The sequence below is a fragment of the Giraffa tippelskirchi genome, chromosome 3 (assembly GCF_054371585.1).
Source record: "Giraffa tippelskirchi isolate mGirTip1 chromosome 3, T2T-mGirTip1v1.2.pri, whole genome shotgun sequence".
NCBI lineage: Eukaryota > Metazoa > Chordata > Mammalia > Artiodactyla > Giraffidae > Giraffa > Giraffa tippelskirchi.
The window spans coordinates 189,468,327-189,493,028 of record NC_137277.1 but is presented as its reverse complement, the minus strand read 5'-3'; the positions used below and the strand labels follow the sequence as shown (position 1 = coordinate 189,493,028).

The following is a 24,702-nucleotide window of genomic DNA, read 5'->3' as shown; positions in this document are numbered from 1 at the left end:
ACCTGTATCTTCATTACTTTACAAATATTTAATTTTAATCATCTATTATTTTTTTAATTATTAGTTTTTTTTAAAGGTGACAGTGTGGGTGCTTCTTTTTCTTTTTTTCTTTAATTAAACAAAGTTTATTTCTTTATTTTGGTCTGTGCTGGTTCTTCACTGCTGCGAGGGCGTTTCTCTAGTTGCAGCAGGTGAGCGGGGCTCCTCTCCAGTTGCAGTGCGTTGGCTTCTCATTGCAGTGGCTTGTCCTGCGGAGCACCGGCTCTAGGCACTTGGGCTTCAGTAGTTGCAGCACACTGGCTCAGTAATAGCAGGGCAGGGCCTCAGTTGCTCCGCAGCCTGTGGGGTCTTCCTGGACCAGGGAGGGAACTCGGGTCTCCTCCACTGGCAGGCAGATTCTTTACCACTGAGCCACTAGGGAAGCCCCAACTTTGATCATTGTCTAAATTGAAGTCTTAGAAGAATAAAGCATTATAGGAATATATTAAAGAGGATACGTGAAAGAGCATATGTAGGACTTGCCTGGTGGTAGAGTGGAAAGGAATCCGCCTGCCAATTCAGGAGACACAGGTTCCATCTCTGGTCCAGGAAGAATCCACAAGCCGCAGGGTAACCGAGCCCGTGAGCCACAGCTAGAGCCACCACTCTCCGCAACTAGAGAAAGCCCACACACAGCAGTGAAGACCCCACGCAGCCAAAAGAGAAAAGAAAGTTAAGAGGATATGTCAATTTGGGGCTGTCTAGAGATGACAACAATTGACAGTCTGGTGGATATCCTCAGTTCAGTTCAGTTGCTCAGTCGTGTCCGACTCTTTGCGACCCCATGAACCGCAGCACACCTGGCCTCCTTGTCCATCACCAACTCCCGGAGTCTACCCAAACCCATGTCCATCGAGTCAGTGATGCCATGCAGCCATCTCATCCTCTGTCGTCCCCTTCTCCTCCTGCCCTCAATCTTTCCCAGCATCAGGGTCTTTTCCAATGAGTCAACTCTTCTCGTGAGGTGGTCAAAGTATTGGAGTTTCAGCTTCAACATCAGTCCTTCCAGTGAACACCCAGGACTGATCTCCTTTAGGATGGACTGGTTGGATCTCCTTGCAGTCCAAGGGACTCTCAAGAGTCTTCTCCAGCACCACAGTTCAAAAGGATCAATTCTTCGGCATTCAGCTTTCTTCACAGTCCAACTCTCACATCCATACCTGACTACTGGAAAAACCATAGCCTTGACTAGATGGACCTTTGTTGGCAAAGTAATGTCTCTGCTTTCTAATACGTTATCTAGGTTGGTCATGACTTTCCTTCCAAGGAGTAAGCGTCTTTTAATTTCATGGCTGCAGTCACCATCTGCAGTGATTTTGGAGCCCAGAAAAATAAAGTCTGACACTGTTTCCACTGTTTCCCCATCTATTTCCCATGGATATCCTAGCATGTATTAAACGTAAAGTTTTGGGGATTCCTTGGTGGTTTAGTGGTTAAGACTCTGCACTTCCATTGCTGAGGGCCCAGATTCAATACCTAGTCACAGAACTAAGATCTCACAAGCCAAGTGGTGGGGCAAAAAAATAAATAAATAATAATAATAATAGTAAAGTTCTTAGACACATCAGTTCAGTTCCATCGCTCAGTCATGTCCGACTCTTTGTGACCCCATGGACTGCAGCACGCCGGTCTTCCTTGTCCATCACCAACTCCTAGAGTTCACTCAAACTCATGTCCATTGAGTCGGTGATGCCATCCAACCATCTCATCCTCTGTGTCCCCTTCTTAGACACATAGGTTATACCATATATCACTGTTTGTGACTTCATATACATCCTGGACAAGTCACCACGTCTTTATGCGGACCTGTCAGATCTGAAGTATCATATTTCACTGTGTGTTCGCCTGTATGTGTTATGTGAGCTGCCGCTGTGTAACAGCTTTGATTGTATAGAAATTCCATAATTCATTTTTTCCATTCTCTTTTTGACATTTGGGTTTTTTCTAACGTTTGCACTAATAAATGATGCTATCTTTACATCTTTCCATGCTGTGCAGGTACATAGAATTATCTCTAAACGTGGAATTGTTGGGTCAAGTATTTTTATAACTAGCACCTAACTTTCTTCTAAAAACTTTTATCAGTTTTTAATGTTAATGCATGAGAATGTTTGAATGGAGAACATATTTTCCCCTAATATTAATAAAAATGATTGGTTAAGTGTCTTAATCTGTTCAGATAATAAACCACCATAGACTAAGCGGCTTATAAACAATGGAAATTTATCTCTCAAAATTCCGAGGCTGGGAAATGCAAGATCAAAGTTTGGTATTTGGCAAGAACCCAGTTCCCTGTTCATATTCTCCCATCTTGTTTGCTGTCCTCGCGGGCGGAAGAGACAAGGGAGCTCTCTGGGGTCTCTTTCGTAAGGTCACTAACCCCCTTCTCGCAGGCTCCACTCTCATGACCCAATTATTTCCCAAAGCTACCACCTCCAAAGATCATCGCATTGGGGATCGTGGGCGTGTGCTGCAGCTCAGTCATGCCCAACTCTTTATGACCCCTATGGACTGTAGCCCGCCAGGCTCCTCTGCCTATGGAATTTTCCAGGCAAGAATTCTGGAGTGGGGTGCCATTTCTTTCTCCAGGGGATCTTCCTGACCCAGGGATTGAACTTGCATCTCCCGCGTCTTCTGCACCGACAGATGGATCCTTAGCCCCTGAGTCATCAGGGAGCCCATCATCCATTTCCTGTGCTGCTGCTGTTGTTTAGTCACTAAGTCGTGTCCGACTCTTTGTGATCCCCTGGACCATAGCCCACCAGGCTCCCCTGTCCATGGGGTTTCCCAGACAAGAATACTGGAATGGGTTGCCTTTTCCTTCTCCAGGGGATCTTCCCAATCCAGGGATCGAACCCATATCTCCTGCATTGGCAGGCAGATTCTTTACCACTGAGCCACCAGGGAAGCTCAGTTCATTCCCTAATACTGACTAAATAGTCAAATAAAAAAAGTGCAATCCTACTTCAATAGACTGAATGTTTGGGTCTAGGATGTTTGTGTTTATTCCTGTATTGAAATCTAATCACTGGGCTTCCCAGATGGTGCAGTGGTAAAGAAGCAGCTGCCAATGCAGGAGATGTAGGAGATGCCAGTACGATCCCTGGGTCAGGAAGATCCCCTGGAGTAGAAAAGGGCACCCCACTCCAGTATTCTTGCCTGGAAGATTCCATAGGCAGAGGAGCCTGGCAGTTTACAGCCCATAGGGTCGCAAAGAGTCAGATATGATTGAGCAATTGAGCACAGGGAGTGTATTGCAATGAACCGTTTGCTTTCATCTATTTCCGTTGCATCAGCCAGAAGTCAAACTCAAAGTAGCTTGGCAAAAAATGGACTGAATGGTGAAGTAAATGGTTTCAAGCATGATTGGATTTAGGGCTCAAATAGTGACATTGGGGCTTCCCTGATAGCTCGGTTGGTAAAGAATCCGCCTGCAATCCAGGAGGCCCCGGTTCAATTCCTGGGTTGGGAAGATCTGCTGGAGAAGGGATAGGCTATCCACTCCTGTTTTCTTGGGCTTCTCTTATGGCTCAGCTGGTAAAGAATCCACCTGCAATGAAGGAGACCTGGGTTCAATCCCTGGGTTGGGAAGATACCCTGGAGAAGGGAAAAGCTACCCACTCCAGTATTCTCGCCTGGAGAATTCCATGGATTGTATAGTCCATGGGGTTGCAAAGAGTCAGACACGACTGAGGGACTTTCACTTCACTTCAGTGACATTGGAGCTCATTTTCTGTTTCCCGCTGGGTTGGCCTTATTCTGTTCTAAATCGTGGCCCCCGTTATCTCCAGGCTCTTTCCTTTTAGTGGCAAGGTGGTTGCAGCAGCTCCATCCTTCTTACCCTCTCAGATTCAAGTTCTGCACAGAAAAGCAAGTTTGTTTCCCAATAGTCTAAGTCAAAGTCCTGATAGTCACTCTTATTGGATGCAAATATCATTGACCCAATCATAGTGGCCCAAGGAACAGAGATGATTCATCTGGGTCTCGGGTGGCCACGTTCTCCACCCTGGGAGGACTGGGGAGGATAGAATCAATCCCCGTTGCCACCACAGGAGCTGCGAGTGTAGGAAAGGAAGCTGCTGACAAGCGCTCAGTGTCCGACTCTACGACCCCGTGCACTATAGCCCTCCAGGCTCCTTTGTCCTGGGATTTTTCCAGGCAAGAATACTGGAGTGGGTTGCCATTTCCTTCTCCAGGGGAGCTTCCCAACCCAGGGATTGAACCTGGGTCTCTTGTGTCTGCTGCATTGCAGGCAGATTCTTTACCATCTGAGCCATCAAGCAAGCCCCGGGGAAAGGCAGAGCCCTAAATGAAAATCTGTGAGTGCCAAACGGCTGTTGGAGAGATAAAACCTTCCTCCAGTTCTGCTGGTCACTGTTGACTCCAGTGTCTTTCTGAGCTAAACTCACTCTCCATACTGCAGCCGGAAAGAAGTTCTCTAAAAGGAACAAACAACCCAGGGATGGAACCCAGGTCTCCCGCATTGTAGACAGATGCTTTACCATTTGAGCCACAAGGGAAGTCAAAAGGAACAAATCTGAGCCCTTTTAAAAACTCTTCCATGGTCCTTCCTTGCCCTCAGGGTAAATTTAATCCTCCTTAACAAAGCCTCCAAGATCTGGCAGGCCTCTCCTTAACTGCTGCAGCTAGGACCAGAGTTTTGGATGCCTGCGTGCTCAGTTATGTCTGACTCTTTGCAATTGCCGTCTAACTAGATTTCTGCCCAACATCCCTCCTCACCCCCACTCCCTAGCATTCCTAAGTAAAGCCATGTTGAATTGCTGAGTTGTCTGAATACACCCTGTTCTCTCTCCCACTTCTTGGCCTTTGCATAATAGTCCTGGTGATTTATAAGGAACTTCCTCTGAGTGCCAGGCAACGCGCTAAGCATTACATGTGTACTTTATATCCCACTTGAGTCCTCACGATAACCCTAGGAAAAGCAGTAGGGTGTGCAAGGTGAAAACACTCCAGAGACAGTCTGCTGAAGTTCAGTCTCACAGACTTACCATGTTTTAATTTTCTGTATTTATGATGCTTTGGCATTTCAAGCCCTTGCTAATCCTGAAGAGACTGCCCCTCCCAGGGCCAGCTCATATCTAGAGATAGTAAACAACTTGCCTAAGAGCCCTAGGAGCTGTTCCTGTGCAAGCCAGTCAATCCAAAGCCAAACACCCAACCACCTCCTTTATCCGACTCTCACAGCCAAGTCAATACTGCCTCTGCCATCAATCACCCCAGATAACTAGGGGCCAACCTAAAGCCTGGAGCCTGTTGAAATCATTCAAACTAGCCAATCCTGATTTACATTGCCTCTTTCCTTCCTTCCCGTGAAAACTACAAAAAAAAAATCTTTTGCTCACTTTTTTCTTTCTATCTCACTGACCCTGGTGTTTTCGCACACTACCCTGTGTAGCCTGGCGTGCTCTACCCCTCTTGAGAATCGTAAGTAATACTGGGCTTAGTCGCTCAGTCATGCCCGACTCTGCATGGGCTGTAGCCCCCCAGGCTCCTCTGCCCACGGGGATTCTCCAGGCAGGAATACTGGAGTGGGTTGCCATTTCCTCCTCCAGGGGCTCTTTCCAACCCAGGGATTGAACCCAGGTCTCTTACATCGCAGGCGGATTCTTCACCATCTGAGCTACCAGGGAAGCCCATGTAAGTAATACATTCTTCTATTAAAGACAGTTATCTCCACGTCTGTCATCTTCCCATACCTGATTAAAATAAAATCTTAGGTACATTTCACAACAACTCAGCCTCTTATTAGGTGTGGGACCTTGGACTCAACCTCTCTCTGCCTTGACTTTTCTTTATCTAAAATATGGATAATAATACCTACTTAATCTCCTGATGGCTCAGACAGTAATGAATCTGCCTGCAATGCAGGAGACCTGAGTTCAATCCCTGGGTCAGGAAGATCCCCTGGAGAAAGGAACGGCTACCCACTCCAGTATTCTTCCCTGGAAAATCCCATGGACAGAGGAACCTGGGTGGTTACAGTTCATGGTATAACAAGAGGGAAAGGGGCAGGGCACAACTTTTTTTTCTTTAATTAGTTTATTTTCTATTTTTTAACTTTACAATATTGTATTTGTTTTGCCATACACTGACATGAATCCACCATGGGTGTACATGTTTTCCCCTTCCAGAGCCCCCCTTCCACCTCCCTCCCCATCCCACCCCTCCGGGTCATCCCAGTGCACCAGCCCCGAGCACCCTGTACCATGCGTCGAACCTGGACTGGCGATTCGTTTCACATATGATAATTTACATGCTTCAATGCCATTCTCCCATATCCTCCCACCCTCGCTCTCTCCCAGAGAGTCCATAATACTGTTCTATTTATCTGTGTCTCTTTTGATGTCTCGCATACAGGGTTATCTTTACCGATTGACTGAATACCATATATATGTGTTAGTATACTGTATTGGTGTTTTTCTTTCTGGCTTACTTCACTCTGTATAATAGGCTCCAGTTTCATCCACCTCATTAGAACTGATTCGAATGTATTCTTTTTAATGGCTGAGTAATATTCCATTGTGTATATGTACCACAGCTTCCTTATCCATTCATCTGCTGATGGGCATCTAGGCTGCTTCCATGTCCTGGCTGTTACAAACAGTGCTGCTATGAACATTGGGGTACATGTGTCTCTTTCAATTTTGGTTTCTTCAGTGTGTATGCCCAGCAGTGGGATTGCTGGGTCATATGGCAGTTCTATTTCCAGTTTTTTGAGGAATCTCCACACTATTCTCCATAGTGGCTGTACTAGTTTGCATTCCCACCAACAGTGTAAGAGGGTTCCCTTTTCTCCACACCCTCTCCAGCATTTATTGCTTGTAGTCTTTTGGATAACAGCCATTCTGACGGGCATGAAATGGTACCTCACTGTGGTTTTGATGTGCATTTCTCTGATAATGAGTGATGTTGAGCATCTTTTCATGTGTTTGTTAGCCATCTGTATGTCTTCTTTGGAGAAATGTCTGTTTAGTTCTTTGGCCCACTTTTTGATTGGGTCGTTTATTTTTCTGGAATTGAGCTGCAGGAGTTGCTTGTGTATTTTTGAGATTAATTGTTTGTCCATTGCTTCATTTGCTATTATTTTCTCCCATTCTGAAGGCTGTCTTTTCACCTTGCTTATAGTTTCCTTTGTTGTGCAAAAGCTTTTAATCTTAATTAGGTCCCATTTGTTTATTTTTGCTTTTATTTCCAATATTCTGGGAGGTGTGTCATAGAGTATCCTGCTGTGGTTTATGTTGGAGAGTGTTTTGCCTATGTTTTCCTCTAGGAGTTTTATATTTTCTGGTCTTATGTTTAGATCTTTAATCCATTTTGAGTTTATTTTTGTGTATGGTGTTAGAAAGTGTTCTAGTTTCATTCTTTTACAAGTGGTTGACCAGTTTTCCCAGCACCACTTGTTAAAGAGATTGTCTTTTCTCCATTGTATATTCTTGCCTCCTTTGTCAAAGATAAGGTGTCCATAGGTGTGTGGATTTATCTCTGGGCTTTCTATTTTGTTCCATTGACCTATATTTCTGTCCTTGTGCCAGTACCATACTGTCTTGATGACTGTGGCTTTGTAGTAGAGCCTGAAGTCAGGCAGGTTGATTCCTCCAGTTCCATTCTTCTTTCTCAAGATTGCTTTGGCTATTCAAGGTTTTTTGTATTTCCATACAAATCATGAAATTATTTGTTCTAGTTCTCTGAAGAATACCGATGGAAGCTTGATAGGGATTGCATTGAATCTATAGATTGCTTTGGGTGGTATACTCATTTTCACTGTATTGATTCTTCCGATCCATGAACATGGTATATTTCTCCATCTATTTGTGTCCTCTTTGATTTCTTTCACCAGTGTTTTATAGTTTTCTATATATAGGTCTTTTGTTTCTTTAGGTAGATATATTCCTATGTATTTTATTCTTTTCGTTGCGATGGTGAATGGAATTGTTTCCTTAATTTCTCTTTCTGTTTTCTCGTTGTTAATGTATAGGAAGGGCACAACTTTTGAAAGAATGACGTAGGCCACGGACATAACATAAACTGATTAGAATCAAATGGGTCCAAGATGGCAGGCAAGTTGACTTTGATTAGACCTTGATATTCAATCAGCAAGCTAATGACACACTTAGAGGCGTCATGAGATCCCCTGGAAGAGGGCATGGCAACTCACCCCACTCCAGTATTCTTGCCTGGAGAACCGCTTGGACAGAGGAGCCTGGTGGGTTACAGTCCATGGAGTCACAAAGAGTCTGACATGACTGAGCATGGACGCAGACGCAGAGACATCGTGATCGTTCCCAGGCACCATCAAAAGACCAAGGAGTGGGTGGCAGCCCAATTCCCGGAAATCTCCACCCCTTCGCTCAGACACTAAAGCATCTGCCTGCAATGCAGGAGACCCAGGTTTGATCCCTGGGTCAGGAAGATCTCCTGGAGAAGGAAATGGCAATACACTCCACTATCCTTGCCTGGAAAATTCCATGGACAGAGGAGCCTGGCAGGCTACAGGCCATGGGGTCCCAAAGAGTCAGATACGTACGACTCAGCGACTAACACACTCACACTCCCCAAAACAATTTGGAATAATCCTCTCACTCATTAGCATATGAAATTACCCAGCCTGAAGAACAAACCACGCCACATTTGGCCACTGCACCGGCCCTCTGTGACGACCCACACTCGGTCATGGAGTGTGCTTCTCTCGGAATCTGAACAAATCCACTTACCTATCACTTTGTCTCTCACTGAATTCTTTCTGTGATGAGACATCAAAAACCTGAGTTTCATTAGGTCCTAAAACTAGATACCATGCATTTTAGCTGGGTTCTAGTCCCAGCCACGTGATTTCAAGTCCCAAGCCGGGTTTTGGCTGGGTTTGAATGCCAGCACATGAAAGATGGAGAAGCTCTATACAGTCAGCAAAAACAAGACCAGGAGCTGACTGGCTCAGATCATGAACTTCTTATTGCAAAATTCAGACTAAAATGAAGAAAGTAGGGAAAACCACTAGACGATTCAGTTCAGTTCAATTCAGTTGTTCAGTAGTGTCTAACTCTTTGTGACCCCGTGGACCGCAGCATGCCAGGCCTCCCTGTCCATCACCAACTCCCAGAGTTTACTCAAACTCATGTCCATTGAGTCGGTGATGCCATCCACCCATCTCATCCTCTGTCATCCCCTTCTTCTCCTGCCTTCAATCTTTCCCAGCATCAGGGTCTTTTCCAATGAGTTAGCTCTTCACATCAGGTGGACAAAGTACTGGAGTTTCAGCTACAGCATCAGTCCTTTCAATGAAGACCCAGGACTGATTTCCTTTAGGATGAACTGGTTTGATATCCTTTCAGTCCAAGGGACTCTCAAGAGTCTTCTCCAACACCACAGTTCAAAAGCATCAATTCTTTGGCACTCAGCCTTCTTCACAGTCCAACTCTCACATCCATACATGACTACTGGAAAAACCATAGCTTTGATTACACAGTCCTTTGTAGGCAAAGTAATATCTTTGCTTTTCAATATGCTGTCTAGGTTGGACATAGTTTTTCTTCCAAGGAGCAAGTGTCTTTTAATTTCATGGCTGCAGTCACCAACTGCAGTGATTTTGGAGCCCAAGAAAATAAAGTTTGTCATTGTTTCCATTGTTTCCCCATCTATTTGCCATGAAGTGATGGGACTGGATGCCATGATCTTAGTTTTTTGAATGTTGAGTTTTAAGCCCACATTTTCAGTCTCCACTTTCACTTTCATCAAAAGGCTCTTTAGTTCTTCGCTTTCTGCCATAAGGATGGTGTCATCTGAATATCTGAGGTTACTGATATTTCTCCCAGCAATCTTGATTCCAGCTTGTGCTTCCTCCAGCCTGGCATTTCGCATGATGTACTCTGCATAGAATTTAAATAAGCAGGGTGACAATATACAGCCTTCATGTACTCCTTTTCCTATTTGGAACCAGTCTGTTTTTCCATGTCCAGTTCTAACTGTTGCTTCCTGACCTACCTACAGGTTCCTCAGGAGGTCTGATATTCCCATCTCTTTCAGAATTTTCCACAGTCTGTTGTGATCCACACAAAGACTTTGGCCTAGTCAATAAAGAAGAAGTAGATGTTTTTCTGGAACTCTCTTGCTTTTTCAATGATCCAACGGATGTTAGCAATTTGATCTCTGGTTCCTCTGGCTTTTCTAAATCCAGCTGGAACATCTGGAAGTTCTCAGTTCAGGTACTGTTTAAGCCTCGCTTAGAGAATTTTGAGCATTACTTTGCTAGCATGTGAGATGAGTGCAATTGTGTGGTAGTTTGAACATTCTTTGGCACTGCCTTTCTTTGGGATTGGAATGAAAACTGACCTTTTCCAGTCCTGTAGCCACTGCTGAGTTTTCCAAATTTGCTGGCATATTGAGTGTAGCACTTTCACAGTATCATCTTTTAGGATTTGAAAGAGCTCAGCTGGAATTCCATCACCTTCACTAGCTTTGTTCATAGTGATGCTTCCTAAGGCCAACTTGAATTGGCATTCCAGAATGTCTGGCTCCGGGTGAGTGATCACACCATTGTGGTTATCTGGGTCATGAAGATCTTTTTTGTGTAGCTCTTCTGTGTATTCTTGCCACCTCTTCTCAATATCTTCAGCTTCTGTTAGGTGCATATCATTTCTGTCCTTTATTGAGCCCATCTTTATATGAAATATTCCCTCCGTATCTCTAATTTTCTTGAAGTGATCTCTAGTCTTTCCCATTCTATTGTTTTCCTCTATTTCTTTGCACTGATCACTGAGGAAGGCTTTCTTAGCTCTCCTTGCTGTTCTTGGGAACTCTGCATTCAGACGGGTGTATCTTTCCTTTTCCTCCTTTGCCTTTCACTTTTCTTCTATTTACAGCTATTTGTAAGGACTCCTTAGACAACCATTTTGCCTTTTTGCATTTCTTTTTCATGGGGATGGTCTTGATATCTGCCTCCTGTACAATGTCATGAACCTCCATTCATAGTTCTTCAGGCACTCTGTCTATCAGATCTAATCCCTTGAATCTATTTGTCACGTCCACTGTATAATCATAAGGGATTTGATCTAGGTCATACCTGAATGGTCTAGTGGTTTTCCCTACTTTCTTCAATTTCAGTCTGAATTTGGCAATAAGGAGTTCATGATCTGAGCCACAGTCAGCTCCTGGTCTTGTTTTTGCTGACTGTATAAAGCTTCTCCATCTTTGGCCACAAAGAGTATAATCAATCTGATTTCGGTATTGACCATTCAGGTTGACCTAAATAAAATTCTTTATGATTAAACAGTGGAAGTGACAAATAGGTTCAAGGGATTAGGAGATCAAACCAGTTCATCCTAAAGGAAATCAGTCCTGAATATTTATTCATTGGAAAGACTGATTCTGAAGTTGAAGTTCCAATACTTTGTCCACCTGATGTGAAGAACTGACTCATTTGGAAAGACCCTGATGTTGGGAAAGGTTGAAGGCAGGAGGAGAAAGGGATGACAGAAGGACTAGACGGTTGGATGGAATCACTAACTCCATGGCCATGAGTTTGAGCAAGCTCCAGGAGATAGTGAAGGACAGGGAAGCCTGGCGTGCTGCAGTCCATAGGGTTGCAAATAGTCGGACACAACTTAGCCAGTGAACAACAATACCAGTGTTCATTTTATTGTGCTGGGGTTTATTTACCCCAGGTTAATTGATCAAGCAAGCTAGCATTATTCCTGTATAACATTTATAACAATGAAGAAATGTTGAAAAATGATTCAAGTGAATTGAATCATTATTCTGACAAATCTTCACAGTGGTCATGTCTTACAGCGTGTTAGCAATAGATAATATCCAAGATCTTCAGATGACTGAAAACATTGTGTGTGTGTGTGTGTGCGCGCGCGCGTGCGCGCGCTCAGACACTCAGTTTTCTGACTCTTTGTGACCCTCATGGACTGTAGCCCGGCAGGCTCCTCCGTCAATGGGATCTTCCAGGCAAGAATACTGGAGTGGGAATACCATTTCTTCCTCCAGGGCAACTTCCCAATACAGGGATAGAACCTGTGTCTCTTAAGTCTCCTACACTGGCAGGCAGATTCTTTTCCATTAGCACCTGAGATGATATTAAATCAAGTTATTTAATCATTGATACCTAAATAATTTCTAAGGTAGAATATTGAAACATTATTAACCAAGCATACCTTAAAGTTTATATATTCTGCATATGTGCTATATAAAAGTTACATTTTGGGTTTTGTTAACGAGCATTTTTAAAATGTGTAAAAGAGATACCTGTGGTTGTAGAAAGTTGCATTGCAAGCTTTGATTGTCCTCTAAAATCCTTAGGTAAGGCAGACAGGTTTTAATTAACTTACCGCTCCCCCCCAGCACACACACACTCGACTGTTATCTGTGAATCAGTAGTTAGTTACCTTGGTAAAAAGTAAAACTTTGGTTAAAAGTAAAACTTCTATGAATGGTTGAGATTAGGGACAGCGGTAACAGAGAAATACAATGTGTATGTGAGCAGAGATTCTCACGCTTTTGGCGCGGGACCCTGCCTCCTGATCCCTTTACTTTCTCTCTCTCTCTCTTTTTTAGTATTTATTTATTTCTGGCTGTGCTTGGTGTTCGTTTCTGCGCACGGGCTTTTTCTAGCTGTGGCAGGCGGGGGCTGCTCTCTGATTGTGGTGGGCAGGCTTCTTGTTGCCCTGGCATCTGTTGTTGCAGAGCGCCGGCTCTAGGCACGTGGGCTTCAGAGGGAGTGGCACCCGGGCTTCGCTGTTCAGAGGCAAGTGGGATCTTCCCTGATCGGGGATTAAACCTGTGTCCCCTGCATATGGGCAGGTGGATTCTTAACCATTGGACCACCAGGGAAGCCTTAACCATTGGACCACCTTTATATTCTTGACACATAGTAAGGACCCCGAACAACTTTTGTTATGCAATTTAAAAAATATATAAGATTTTATTTATTTCTCCATATAGAGATTTTATATTTTAATATACGCTATCTTATTTTGTTCATGCAAATTTACACTTAATGATTACCATATTGGAATTTGAGACTGGGAAAAATTTTTAACTAATCATAAAATATTTATTGATTCCTTTGAAGGTAAAAAATGATGTACTCATTGCTTGTTAACACAATAGTAACATTAATATGAAAATTGTTTTGGCCTTGTTGCCTCACTGAAAGAGAAACACTGTGCTAAGGTTAAGCGTCAGTTTGGTTCAGAATATAAAGAGCATTTGTATGTAAGTAAATTTTAAATCCTTCGGTTTGCCATACCTGAATCTGAAAGGAAGCTTGAAACTTGTCAAAATTACAACAAAGTATGCTCAACTTTGACAGACTTGCTTCCTTGGTTGACTAATTAATGCTTTCACCTGCTTATGTAAGGCTTTTCTTTACTTTCTGTATAATTGCCTAGATAGCAAACTTTCCATGTCTTAATAATTTTCCGTGATTTATTTTTGTTTTATTATACTCTTGATTACTTAAGGGTGGGGGAAAGATCCACCATTTCTCACTTATGAAAAAGCTAATTTTCTTTACTATCTTGTTACCTTCTATGTTTATTTTTAAATGCTTTATTATCACATACAGACACTCAAGATCCCTTCTTAATCGAATATCCAAATCTCTTCTGATGACTTTTTTGAATTTTTGCTTTCCCAGACTGGATCCTAAATATGGAAAAGAGTAAAGAAAAATTTCAAGATATCCCCTACATCTAAAACTATCTTTGAACTTTCCCATAGGGTCTCTGGAAAATCACAAAAATTTGTTCTTTCACTTTATTAAAAAAAATGCTACACATAATTAATTTGCTTGAAAATTTGCATGTAAAGAGTTATCAAATCAGAGGAAATACTAAGCTTTCTCTAGGTTAAATATATCTAGATAAAATGTTATTTATACAAATATTTTAAAATTGTATCCTGTACGGGAAGTCCCTGGGACTATGTCCTTGCTCTCCTTAGTAGGTGTTTACCCTCGAAGAAAGCACTTTCATGAACTAGTTCTCGTAAGAACTAGAGATTACAAAACAGCTTGGTTGAGCTTTCCTCCTTTTTTCAGAGTCCCGTCAGTGCTTTGCTGATGAGATCGGCCACAATAGCACAGTGTATCAGCCTTGAGCTCAGATATTATTTAAAATATTTACTTGCTGCTACAATACTTGGGTAAGGCTTCCTTCTTTTCTTCCTTTTTTTTTTTTTTGCACCACGTGACTTGCAGGATCTTAGTTTCCCAACCAGAGATGGAATGCGATGCCCCTGGCAGTGAGGGGGCCAAGTCCCAACCACTGCACCACCAGGGACGTCCTGAGGACTCCTTCAGTTTGAATCTAGCATGGCCTAGGCCAGCAGGATGTACATCAAACATAATGGAATGGAGATCTGTAGACATCTGTAAACATCTGTAAAATATCTAGATCCTACTCCAGACTTACTGAATCTCTTTACTTGATACTCTAGGTACAAAAAAAAAACCAATGTCTCAGGATTACTATATGTTGTTTCTAAAGATTTGTTCCTCTCTATAAATTATGTTTATCCATTTTTATGAATCAGATGTAACATTTACTGACTTCTTTGAAAGTAGGCTTAATCACTATCTTTAGAGATATTTTGCCTAAATTTTCTTTTTTCCAAAATGCCTGATTATCTTTGCTTTACTTGCCAGAAACAACAAAATTTCCTTGTGTTTCATGATTCTTAGTATGAACTCTCATCAGACTTCTCACATTGGAAGATTATCAGTAATAAATTAACCACATCCATTTTGGTCATTGCTATCTGTGAGATCTCTGAGGCTTGCCCTGCTATAAACCACAGACCAGAGTTTGTGTTCTCAACAAAGGACAGTTTCAGAGCTTCATAAAAAAGGATTGTACCAGATACCTCAAACTATTGACATTCAAAGCTGAGCTGACCTGGCTTAGACAACTTTTAGGCTCTACCAGTGGAGTGAGTCAAGATTTCTAGGACTCTGTATTCAAGTATGCATGCTTGTTAAGCTGCCTCAGTCGTGTCCGACTCTGTGCAACCCTATGGCCTTTAGCCTGCCAGGCTCCTCTGTCCATGGGATTCTCCAGGCAGGAATACTGGAGTGGGTTGCCATGTCATCCTCCAGGGGATCTTCCCAACCCAGAGATCAAACCTGCATCTCTTATGTCTCTGGTATTGGCAGGAAGGTTCTTTACCACTAGCGCCATCTAGTCAAGCAGATGGCTTCTTAAGACACTAACTCAAGAGTCATCAGAGGACATCCCTGGTGGCGCGGTGGATGGGAATCCGTCTGCCAATGCTGGGGACATGGGTTCCGTCCCTGGTCCAGGAGGATTCCACGTACCTCAGAGCAAGTAAGCCTGTGCGCCATGACTGCTGAGCCGCAAGCCCTGGAGCCCGTGCGCCGCAAGGGAAGCCACTGCGATGAGAAACCTGCATTTCACAACAGAGTGACCCCTGCTCGCCAGAGTATCTGTTTGGAATATTGTTGATCTTGTTTTAGTGCTCTATTTTCCAGATTTATAAGGAAGCCCTTTGTCTTCTTAAGCCATCTGTAACCCATAACAATTTAGCAGCTTCTGCTTTTGTCAGTGGAACTAAACATTCACTGACTTTGCAGAATTCAGAAACTCAGTACACCCCTGCTTGTCGTGGCAAGAGTTATTTGCATAGTTTCAGTAAGTATACGCCCTCCTTCTTGCCAGGATAAACTGATCATACTTCAAGGCCTGCAGTGTCTGTCATATTTGAGAATGACGCTCTTCAAGTCAGATGTAACAAGATATTTTAGGGAATAAAATTTGACACTGAACTGAACATGGTCAGCTTGCCCTTGGGCAGCAGGTCCAACCTACTAACACCGGGTTGTGGTGAAGGAATGTACAGCATTATTGATGGGCCTGGCAAGGAGAAAGGGCAGCTCATGCTCAAAAGATGCAAACTCCCCAATGACTTTCAGGGAAGAATTTTTAAAGGCAAAATTAGGGGTGAGTGTTGCGAGATGCGTGATCAGCTCATGGACTTTCTTGCAATTGGTCGGTGGTGAGGTAGCAGGCTGATGTTTCAGGATTCTTAATCCTCAGCCTTCTGGTTCCAATCAGTCTGGTGTCTACGTGCTTGTGGTCAGCATTGAGTAACCATCCCGGACCTGGGTGGGGGTCTTGGTTCCTGCAGAACAACTCAAAAGTTATGTGTAAGATTGTTAAGAACGTCCCTTGAGATGGACCTAGGACTCTGTTTTATCACTAAAGTATTGTTCAAGGAATCATTACTTTTCTTGCTGGACTGCTTTTCCTTGGTTTCTGCATCCCATCACTTCTCTAATTAGTAACTGCTTGGCTCTGCTCTTGGGAAGACCTAGGAGACTAAAGCGGTTTTGACAAACAAGAAACAGTCGACATGGAAGGGCTCTTGTTTTCTGGGAGGGCTCTGCAGGGTCCTGCTCCTTTTCAATCTCTCCTTTTCTTTGATACTCTTCAATCCTGAGGGGAACAGGGAGGGACAAGAAAGGGAATCATGTTTTGAGTACAGAGGTTACTCACGAGCTCCACAGGGCAACTCAGTTTTAAGGGACTCACTTTCAAACTTGGCTGTACTTACAGAACCAATCCTTACAAAACTCTCCAAGAAAATTGGTCTGGTACCTGGTTTAAAGATCCTAAGGAATGATATTTGTGTGTGTGTTGGCTCAGTTGCTTAGTCGTGTCCGACTCTTCACAGCCCCATGGACTGTAGCCCAGCAGGTTCCTCTGTCCATGGGGTTTTCCAGGCAAGAACACTGGAGTGGGTTGCCGTTTCCTAACCCAGGGGACCGTCCCGACCCGGGGACTGAAGCCATGTCTCCCGAGTCTCCTGCCTTGGCAGGTGGACTCTTTACCACTAGCACCACCTGGGAGCCCAAGGGATGGTATTTGGATATTTGGGGGGCCTCAAAAAGAGGACTTCATCAAAATTTACAGGTACAACAGATGAGAGAAATCTGCTGGAAAAAAGTTTCCTGGATTGGCTTTCTTAATCTATGAATGACAAAAAATAGAGCCCTTAGAAATGTCGAGTGGAGGGGCTTCCTTGACAGTCCAGTGGTTAAAACCCTACCCTTCCGCTGCAGGGGGAGCAGGTTTGATCCCTGGTCAAGGAACTAAGAACCGACACGCGGCTTCACCCCTCAAAAAAACAAAACACAAGTGGACAGCCCTTGTAAAAAATTCTAATTTTTAATTGTTTAAATTTGTATGGCTTTAAATTTTGTGAAGCACATTTATAAGACTTGTATGACAAATTAATACTCTCACTGCACCAATATAAATAATTAGGACAAATCTAAGGAGACCAGCTTTACTTCATGATCAAGAGTAATTTTTCTTTGAGATTCTGATTATAAGGGGCTCGGAGAGACCATAGGGACAAATAGGAAAGACTCCAAATTGTACTGGGTGTCCTCACTGGCTCAGCAGTCAGGGATATTTCCACCTTTCATTATCTTTGAGCTACTTTCTAGCTCTGTAAGTTAGAGAAAAACTAACTGTAACACAAATGATTCTTGTCTATAGAAATGCAAATTGTGTCTAGTGAAATGCAATTTATGATTTATTGTTTTGTGGATATTGACCAACTTTGCCAGTTTTGTATTATTTATAAATTAATTTCATTGTTCCTTATCTCACTACACTTGTGGAGTACTTTGGAGTTTCCTTTCTTCTACTTTTTTTTTTTGACCATGCCGTATGGCATGTGGAATCTGAGATCCCCTACCAGGGGTCAAATCTGCGCCCCCTGACATGGAAACATGGTGTGTTAAGCACTGAACCACCAGGGAAGGCCCAGTTGTGGGGCGCTTTGATTCCTCCTCTGAATGAGTCATAACATCTTTCTGGTTCCCTCATTACTTAACAGATTTCATACAATCTTTGATACAGGTTCATTTGATGTCTGCATGAGAGTCAAATTTTTATCTTTTGCGGGGAAAATTATCTTTGAGTTAATATGTGTTGGATGTTTGAAACAGTGCCTGGCACCCAGTACAGGCTTAGTAATTGTTAACTTTTGCAAATAAAGGATTCAGATTGTCCCCATTTTACAGATGGGGAGAATGAGGTACAGAGAAGGTAAATACATTTACTTGAATGGCATGCTTGTCAGAGGTAGAACAGAATTCCAGTCTGTATGTCTTCAAAGCCTCTTTTTGTCCTCACCCTCACCACACCCCTCTCTTACCCATAGTCCTCTCTGGCTGGGCTTTGCTAACTCCCAGTCCAGTCTTTCTGGATCTTTCTGGGCTAGATGAGCAGTGCCCCCTCCAACCTTTCAACTTCCCCTATCAAGCTTGTATCATAAGTATGTTACAACCATCAATTTCTTCACCTAAAAGAAGACCAGGGACCAAGACTTTCCATCCCTACCCAGCACAGAGCCTGGTATGCAGCAAAGGCCAGAAGTGGAGTGCCGTGTAGGTGTGGCATTTTCTCCACCTGGGATGGAGAGCAGGATGCTTTCCGGAACTGCGGGAACCCCTCTGCCTCCCTGTCCTCTGCCTCCCTGTCCTCTGCCAGCCCAACGCTCTTCGGGCTCCCGGCCACTCTAGGGAGTAGCAAGCCACCTAAAGAGGACGCCCAGAGCCTCTGGGCTCTCATGACTTGAGTTCCTGGTTTTTGTTGTTGTGTTTTTCCAAATCAAATTCCAGAAATCCAGGTTTAAAAATAACCGAGAAATGCAGTCTTCTCCACCAAGCTGCCTGGCAAAAACAAATCCTCAACAAAGACCGATGTGCAGCCTCGCTTCACACTTACTCATGTTCAGACGCCAGCTCGGCTCCGCTTTGGGTGAGGAGGAAAAGGACTCCTTGGGGTCGAAGGACAAGGAGCGGGGAGCGGGGCACAAGCCGGGCCTGGTGCGTGGCCGGTACACGCCCTTGTGGGCAGACAGCTGTTTGAGACTGCTGCGAAGTCCGGTTTTCCTTGGAGCCCAGCTTGCTGGTCCCCAGCCCTGGTTTGGGCAGGAGATCAAAGCAGCTCTGGAAAACGGTCTCCACTAGCGATCCAGAATTCATTCTCCTTCCCTGGGGGGTCATCGGCTTCTGCTCAAGCCTGCCTTTCCCCATCATGACTTAGGGAACAGGTTGGTGATAATAGCGAGGAGCGTTTAGACTCACACCGATAAACAACCTCCAACTCCCTCTGCTTTTCTCCGTGGTCTATTTTTTGACCTGTCATCTTTCTTAATGCCCATTTTGTGGGCAAGGGAAAAAAAAGTGTGATGGAAGAGAGGAAATTTAGGAGCAGGGAAGGCCTGGAAAACTGTCAAACTTCATATTTCCTCCTTATTTGAATCAGCATTTATGTCCCTCGATGGGGTTTTCCTGCATATGCTTGTATAACTCCCTTTTAAAACAATTTTTGCTGTTTTTTCCTTTCCCTGCCCCTGGGTGAGTTATTCCAATGACTACTTTCCACCTCAAAAGAGGAGTCGTGGACAGGAAAAAAGTGGTCGTGTGGTCTGTTGGCTACAACTCCAAGTGGAGCCTGGAGACTTTGGTTCTATTCTGAGCCTTTTTTGGGAACACGACGAAAGCTGGGGACAAGGGCCCCACCCTTTTACGGGAGTTCCCGGGACCCTGTGCCAACAGGATGGAGTTGCTTCCTCCAGATTCAAAGGGGCTAGGAATTAGCATTTATGAAACACCTGCCCAGTGCTTGGAGGAGGAAACAGCAACCCACTCCAGTATTCTTGCCAGGAGAATTCCATGGGCAGAGGAGCCTGGTGGGCTATAGTCCACAGGGTTTCAAAGAGTTGGACACAACTGCGTAACTGAGCACACGCAATCAAGATAGGCCTCATGGAGGAAGTGATGTTTGAAGACTTGGAAGAGACATGAGAGGGACTTCCCTGACTGTCCAGTGGTTAGGACTTCACGCTTCTATAGCAGGGGCCAGGTTCGATCCCTGGTTGGGGAATTAAGATCTCTCAAGCTGCATGGCCCAGCCAGAAAAAAAGAGAGAGAGAGATGTTAGAGTCAGACAGAGGAGGCTGATGTTTGAGGGAAGATTATCACTGTCAGAGGGGACAGTCAGGTCAGTGCAAAGGTGCTCTAAGGCTGGAGCTTGTCTAGCACATTTGAGGAGCAGCAGGGAGCCCACAGCAAATTTGAGATGCGTGATTTCTCTCCATACAGGGCCAAATAAACAGCATCCAAAAGCGTGAGCAGGGAGGTCCGTGTATGAGGAGCTTCCAAACAAACCAGCCAATTCCAGAGTTTCCCCACAACCGCCCTGCTCTCAACCAGCTGTTTTGAACCCAAGGGTCCGTGAACTTGGATGGGAAAAAAAATTACATCTTTATTTTTTCACTAACCTCTTACTCTAATTTAGCGCTTCCTTCAATTATGAGTGCAGGCAACACACTGCATGGTCTTGGCATGATGAGCAACCGACGCCAACAGGAAGCACAGATACGTTCATTTCACGTGACAGGTGTGGTACATTATCCCCAAATGTCTTTTACGCTCATCACTTTGAACGAACAGTCATTACGGAGCCTGCCACTAGCACTTATGATTCATTGCAGTTACAAGCACATGTGTTGTTGTTGTTCAGTTGCTAAGTCACACCTGACTCTCTGCGACCCCACGGACTGTAGCACGCTAGGCTTCCCTGTCCTTCACCCTCTCCCGGAGTTTGCTCAAACGCATGTCCATTGTGTCAATAACGCCATCCAGCCATCTCATCCTCTGTTGTCCCCCTCTCCTCCAGCCCCCAATCCTTCCCAGCATCAGGATCTTTTCCAAAGAGTCGACTCTCCGCATCAGGTGACCAAAGGACTGGAGCTTCACCTTCAGCATCAGTCCTTCCAATGTTACTACAACACAAATGCAAATTTAAAACATCTTTTTTTTTTAATTAGAGGATAATTGTTTTACAGTGTTGTGTTGGTTTCTGCTATACAACAATGAGAACTGGCTATATATATATAAGTGTATATAGATAAATATATAAGCTTCCCTGGTGGCTCAGGGAATCTACCTGTGATGCGCGAAACCTGGGTTTGATCCCTGGGTTGCGAAGATCCCCTGGAGGAGGGCATGGAAACCCCTCCAGGGCTCTTGCCTGGAAGATCCCATGGACAGAGGAGCCGGGCGGGCTACGGTCCGTAGGGTCACAAAGAGTGGGACACGGACATAGCGACCAAGCACAGCAGACATGTATCCCCTCCCTCTTGAGCCTCCCCCACCCCACCCACCATCCCAGCCCTCTAGGTCATCGCCGAGTGCTCAGCTGGGCTCCCTGCGCTGTACAGCAGCTTCCCATCAGCCACCTGTTCTACACGTGGTGATGCGCGTACGTCAACGCTGCTCTTTCAGTTTGTCCCACCCTCTTCTTCCCTACTGTGCCCACAAGACCATCCTCTACACCTGCGTCTCTAACTAAAGCATCTTAATTATATCATTAATAATGATATTTCAATGTATTTAGCTTCCTTTGTCATCCTATGCATTTCATTGTTTGTATCTCAAATCATTCTGAGAAAGCCTCCATCAGCTGGCCTAAGCTGCTAAAGGGGTTCGGGGCATAAAAGAGTTAAGACCCCTGATCTAAGTTGAATATCCTTGACAAGACAGGAAGCAAAAAAAAAAAAACAAATACATAAGTCACTACAGTTTCTTGATCCATGCTGGACCCGTGCCAGGACATTACCTTGTTTAGTTGCTACAGTTGCAAGGAGGATGTGGCTATTAATCTCGTTTTAAAGTTGAAGAAATTGAGGTTCAAAGAGGTTAAAGTCACCCAGCTGGTCAGTGGGAAATCAGGCATTCAAACTCAGGGCTATTTCTAAAGTCTGTTAATTTCATCAGAACAAACTGGTTCATAGGTTATAGCCTGAATGTCCCCTCTGAATCAGCATAGTGTCACAGTCAAGCCGCAGTGTGGTGTTAGTTTAGAGTCTGCAGGTTGGGGCTGGTCTCCTGGGCTGAAATCCAGCCTGTGCTGCCTGTTTTACATGTGACTTTACATGTGACTAAATTACACTTAACCTCTCTTGGCCTTCATTTCTGTGTCATCATAAGGCATGATGGTGGTAACAATGCCACCAGCACAGACATGTTGTGGACATAGCAAATGTCCAGGGGTACCTGGAATGTAGAAGGTGCTTGCTTTATGAGAATTTATTTTTATTAAGATCTCTGGCTCTAAAGACAAACAGATTGGGTTTGAGTATCAGCATAACTAGTTGTGTGGTCTTGGCCAACTCACTTAACCTCTCTGAGCTTCACTTCCTTGTTGTGTAGGTGGGGATCATATTATTTGCCTCGTAGGGCAGATATAAGGATTAAATGAGATAATGAATATAGGATATTTAGATATTCACGGATCACTACAAACAATCTCTGATAGATACATGCTCAGTAAGTGCTAATATTAATTTATTATTACTATTTTCTGTTTCTTTTCAGCCTCATCAATTCCCCTATCCCTTGGTCTTGTCTTTATTAAGATTTCCTAGCCTCATTCCTTTACTCAAGGATTTCATGGAAAGTCTAACAATCAATCTAATTATTGAGTTTAAATTCAGACATTTATTACGCAAACATTTATTGAGCTATTACCATGTGCCAGAAGTGTCTAGGCACATGGATACACCATTGAACAAGAGTCAAATGTCTTTACCCACAGCAGCTAATATTCTAGAGTTTAGACATGCTGCCTCATGTGAAGTCCCCCTTGATGATTTGAAAAAAAGTGAAGTCCCTCACTCGTGTCTGACTCTTTGCGACCCCATGGGCTGCAGCCCACCAGACTCCTCCGTTCATGGGATTTTCCAGGCAACAGTACCAGAGTGGGTTGCCATTTCCTTCTCCAGAGGATCTTCCTCACCCAGGGATCGAATTCTGGTCTCCTGCATTGCAGGCAGATGCTTTACCGTCTGAGCCACAGGGAAGACCCCTTTACTGATCTAGAGAGAATCAAATTAATATTTGACAATATGTGGCAAGAATACACAGAAGAACTGTACAAAAAAGATCTTCACAACCCAGATAATCATGATGGTGTGATCACTCACCTAGAGCCAGACATCCTAGAATGTGAAGCCAAATGGGCGTTAGAAAGCTTCACTACAAACAAAGCTAGTGGAGGTGATGGAATTCCAGCTGAGCTATTTCAAATCCTGAAAGATGATGCTGTGAAAGTGCCACACGCAATATGCCAGCAAATTTGGAAAACTCAGCAGTGGCCAGAGGACTGGAAAAAGTCAGTTTTCATTCCAATCCCAAAGAAAGGCAATGCCAAAGAATGCTCAAACTACCTCACAATTGCACTCATCTCACACGCTAGTAAAGTAATGTTCAAAATTCTCCAAGCCAGGCTTCAGCAATACATGAACCGTAAACTTCCAGATGTTCAAGCTGGTTTTGGAAAAGGCAGAGGAACCAGAGATCAAATTGCCAATATCCACTGGATCATTGAAAAAGCAAGAGAGTTCCAGAAAAAACATCTATTTCTGCTTTATTGACTATGCCAAAGCCTTTGACTGTCTGGGTCACAATAAACTGTGGAAAATTCTGAAAGAGATGGGAATACCAGACCACCTGACCTGCCTCTTGAGAAACCTGTATGCAGGTCAGGAAGCCACAGTTAGAACTGGACATGGAACAACAGACTGGTTCCAAATAGGAAAAGGAGTACATGAAGGCTGTATATTGTCACCCTGCTTATTTAACTTCTATGCCGAGTACATCATGAGAAAAGCTGGGCTGGAAGAAGCACAAGCTGGAATCAAGATTGCCGGGAGAAATATCAATAACCTCAGATATGCAGATGACACCACCCTTATGGCAGAAAGTGAAGAAGAACTAAAGAGCCTCTTGATGAAAGTAAATGGAGAGTAAAAAAGTTGACTTAAAGCTCAACATTCAGAAAACTAAGATCATGGCATCTAGTCTCATCACTTCATGGCAAATAGATGGGGAAACAGTGGAAACAGTGGTTGACTTTATTTTTCTGGGCTCCAAAATCACTGCAGATGGTGATTGCAGCCATGAAATTAAAAGACGCCTACTCCTTGGAAGAAAAGCTATGACCAACGTAGACAGCATATTAAAAAACAGAGACATTGCTTTGCCAACAAAGGTCCATCTAGTCAAGGCTATGGTTTTTCCAGTAGTCATGTATGGATGTGAGAGTTGGGCTGTGAAGAAAGCTGAGCGCCAAAGAATTGATGCTTTTGAACTGTAGTGCTGGAGAAGACTCTTGAGAGTCCCTTGGACTGCAAGGAGATCCAATCAGTCCATCCTAAAGGAGATCAGTCCTGGGTGTTCATTGGAAGGACTGATGTTGAAGCTGAAATTCCAATACTTTGGCCACCTGATGCAAAGAACTGACTCACTGGAAAAGACCCTGATGCTGGGAAGGATTGGGGGCAGGAGGAGAAGGGAACAACAGAGGATGAGATGGCTGGATGGCATCACCGACTCAATGGACATGAGTCTGGGTAGCCTCCGGGAGTTGGTGATGGACAGGGAGGCCTGGCGTGCTGCGATTCATGGGGCTGCAAAGAGTTGGACACGACTGAGCGACTGAACTGAACTGAACTTCATATCAGCCTATTGAACATAAGTCTATGCTGCCTTCCTCTAGAAGATCCTCTCTAAGCTGGGCTCAGAAGCTCTCCAGTCCCATC

The 24,702-nt window shown here is 44.0% G+C and overlaps 1 long non-coding RNA gene across 1 annotated transcript; it reads right to left on the bottom strand.

The window, feature by feature from the left end:
- Positions 1–15,981: 15,981 nt before the first annotated feature.
- Positions 15,982–22,039, bottom strand: LOC145540361 (uncharacterized). Its single transcript, XR_014078335.1, has 3 exons — positions 21,720–22,039; positions 16,305–16,514; positions 15,982–16,200 (listed from the first exon to the last, which is right to left on the bottom strand). It is a non-coding gene; the product is annotated as an uncharacterized LOC145540361 (long non-coding RNA).
- Positions 22,040–24,702: the final 2,663 nt, after the last annotated feature.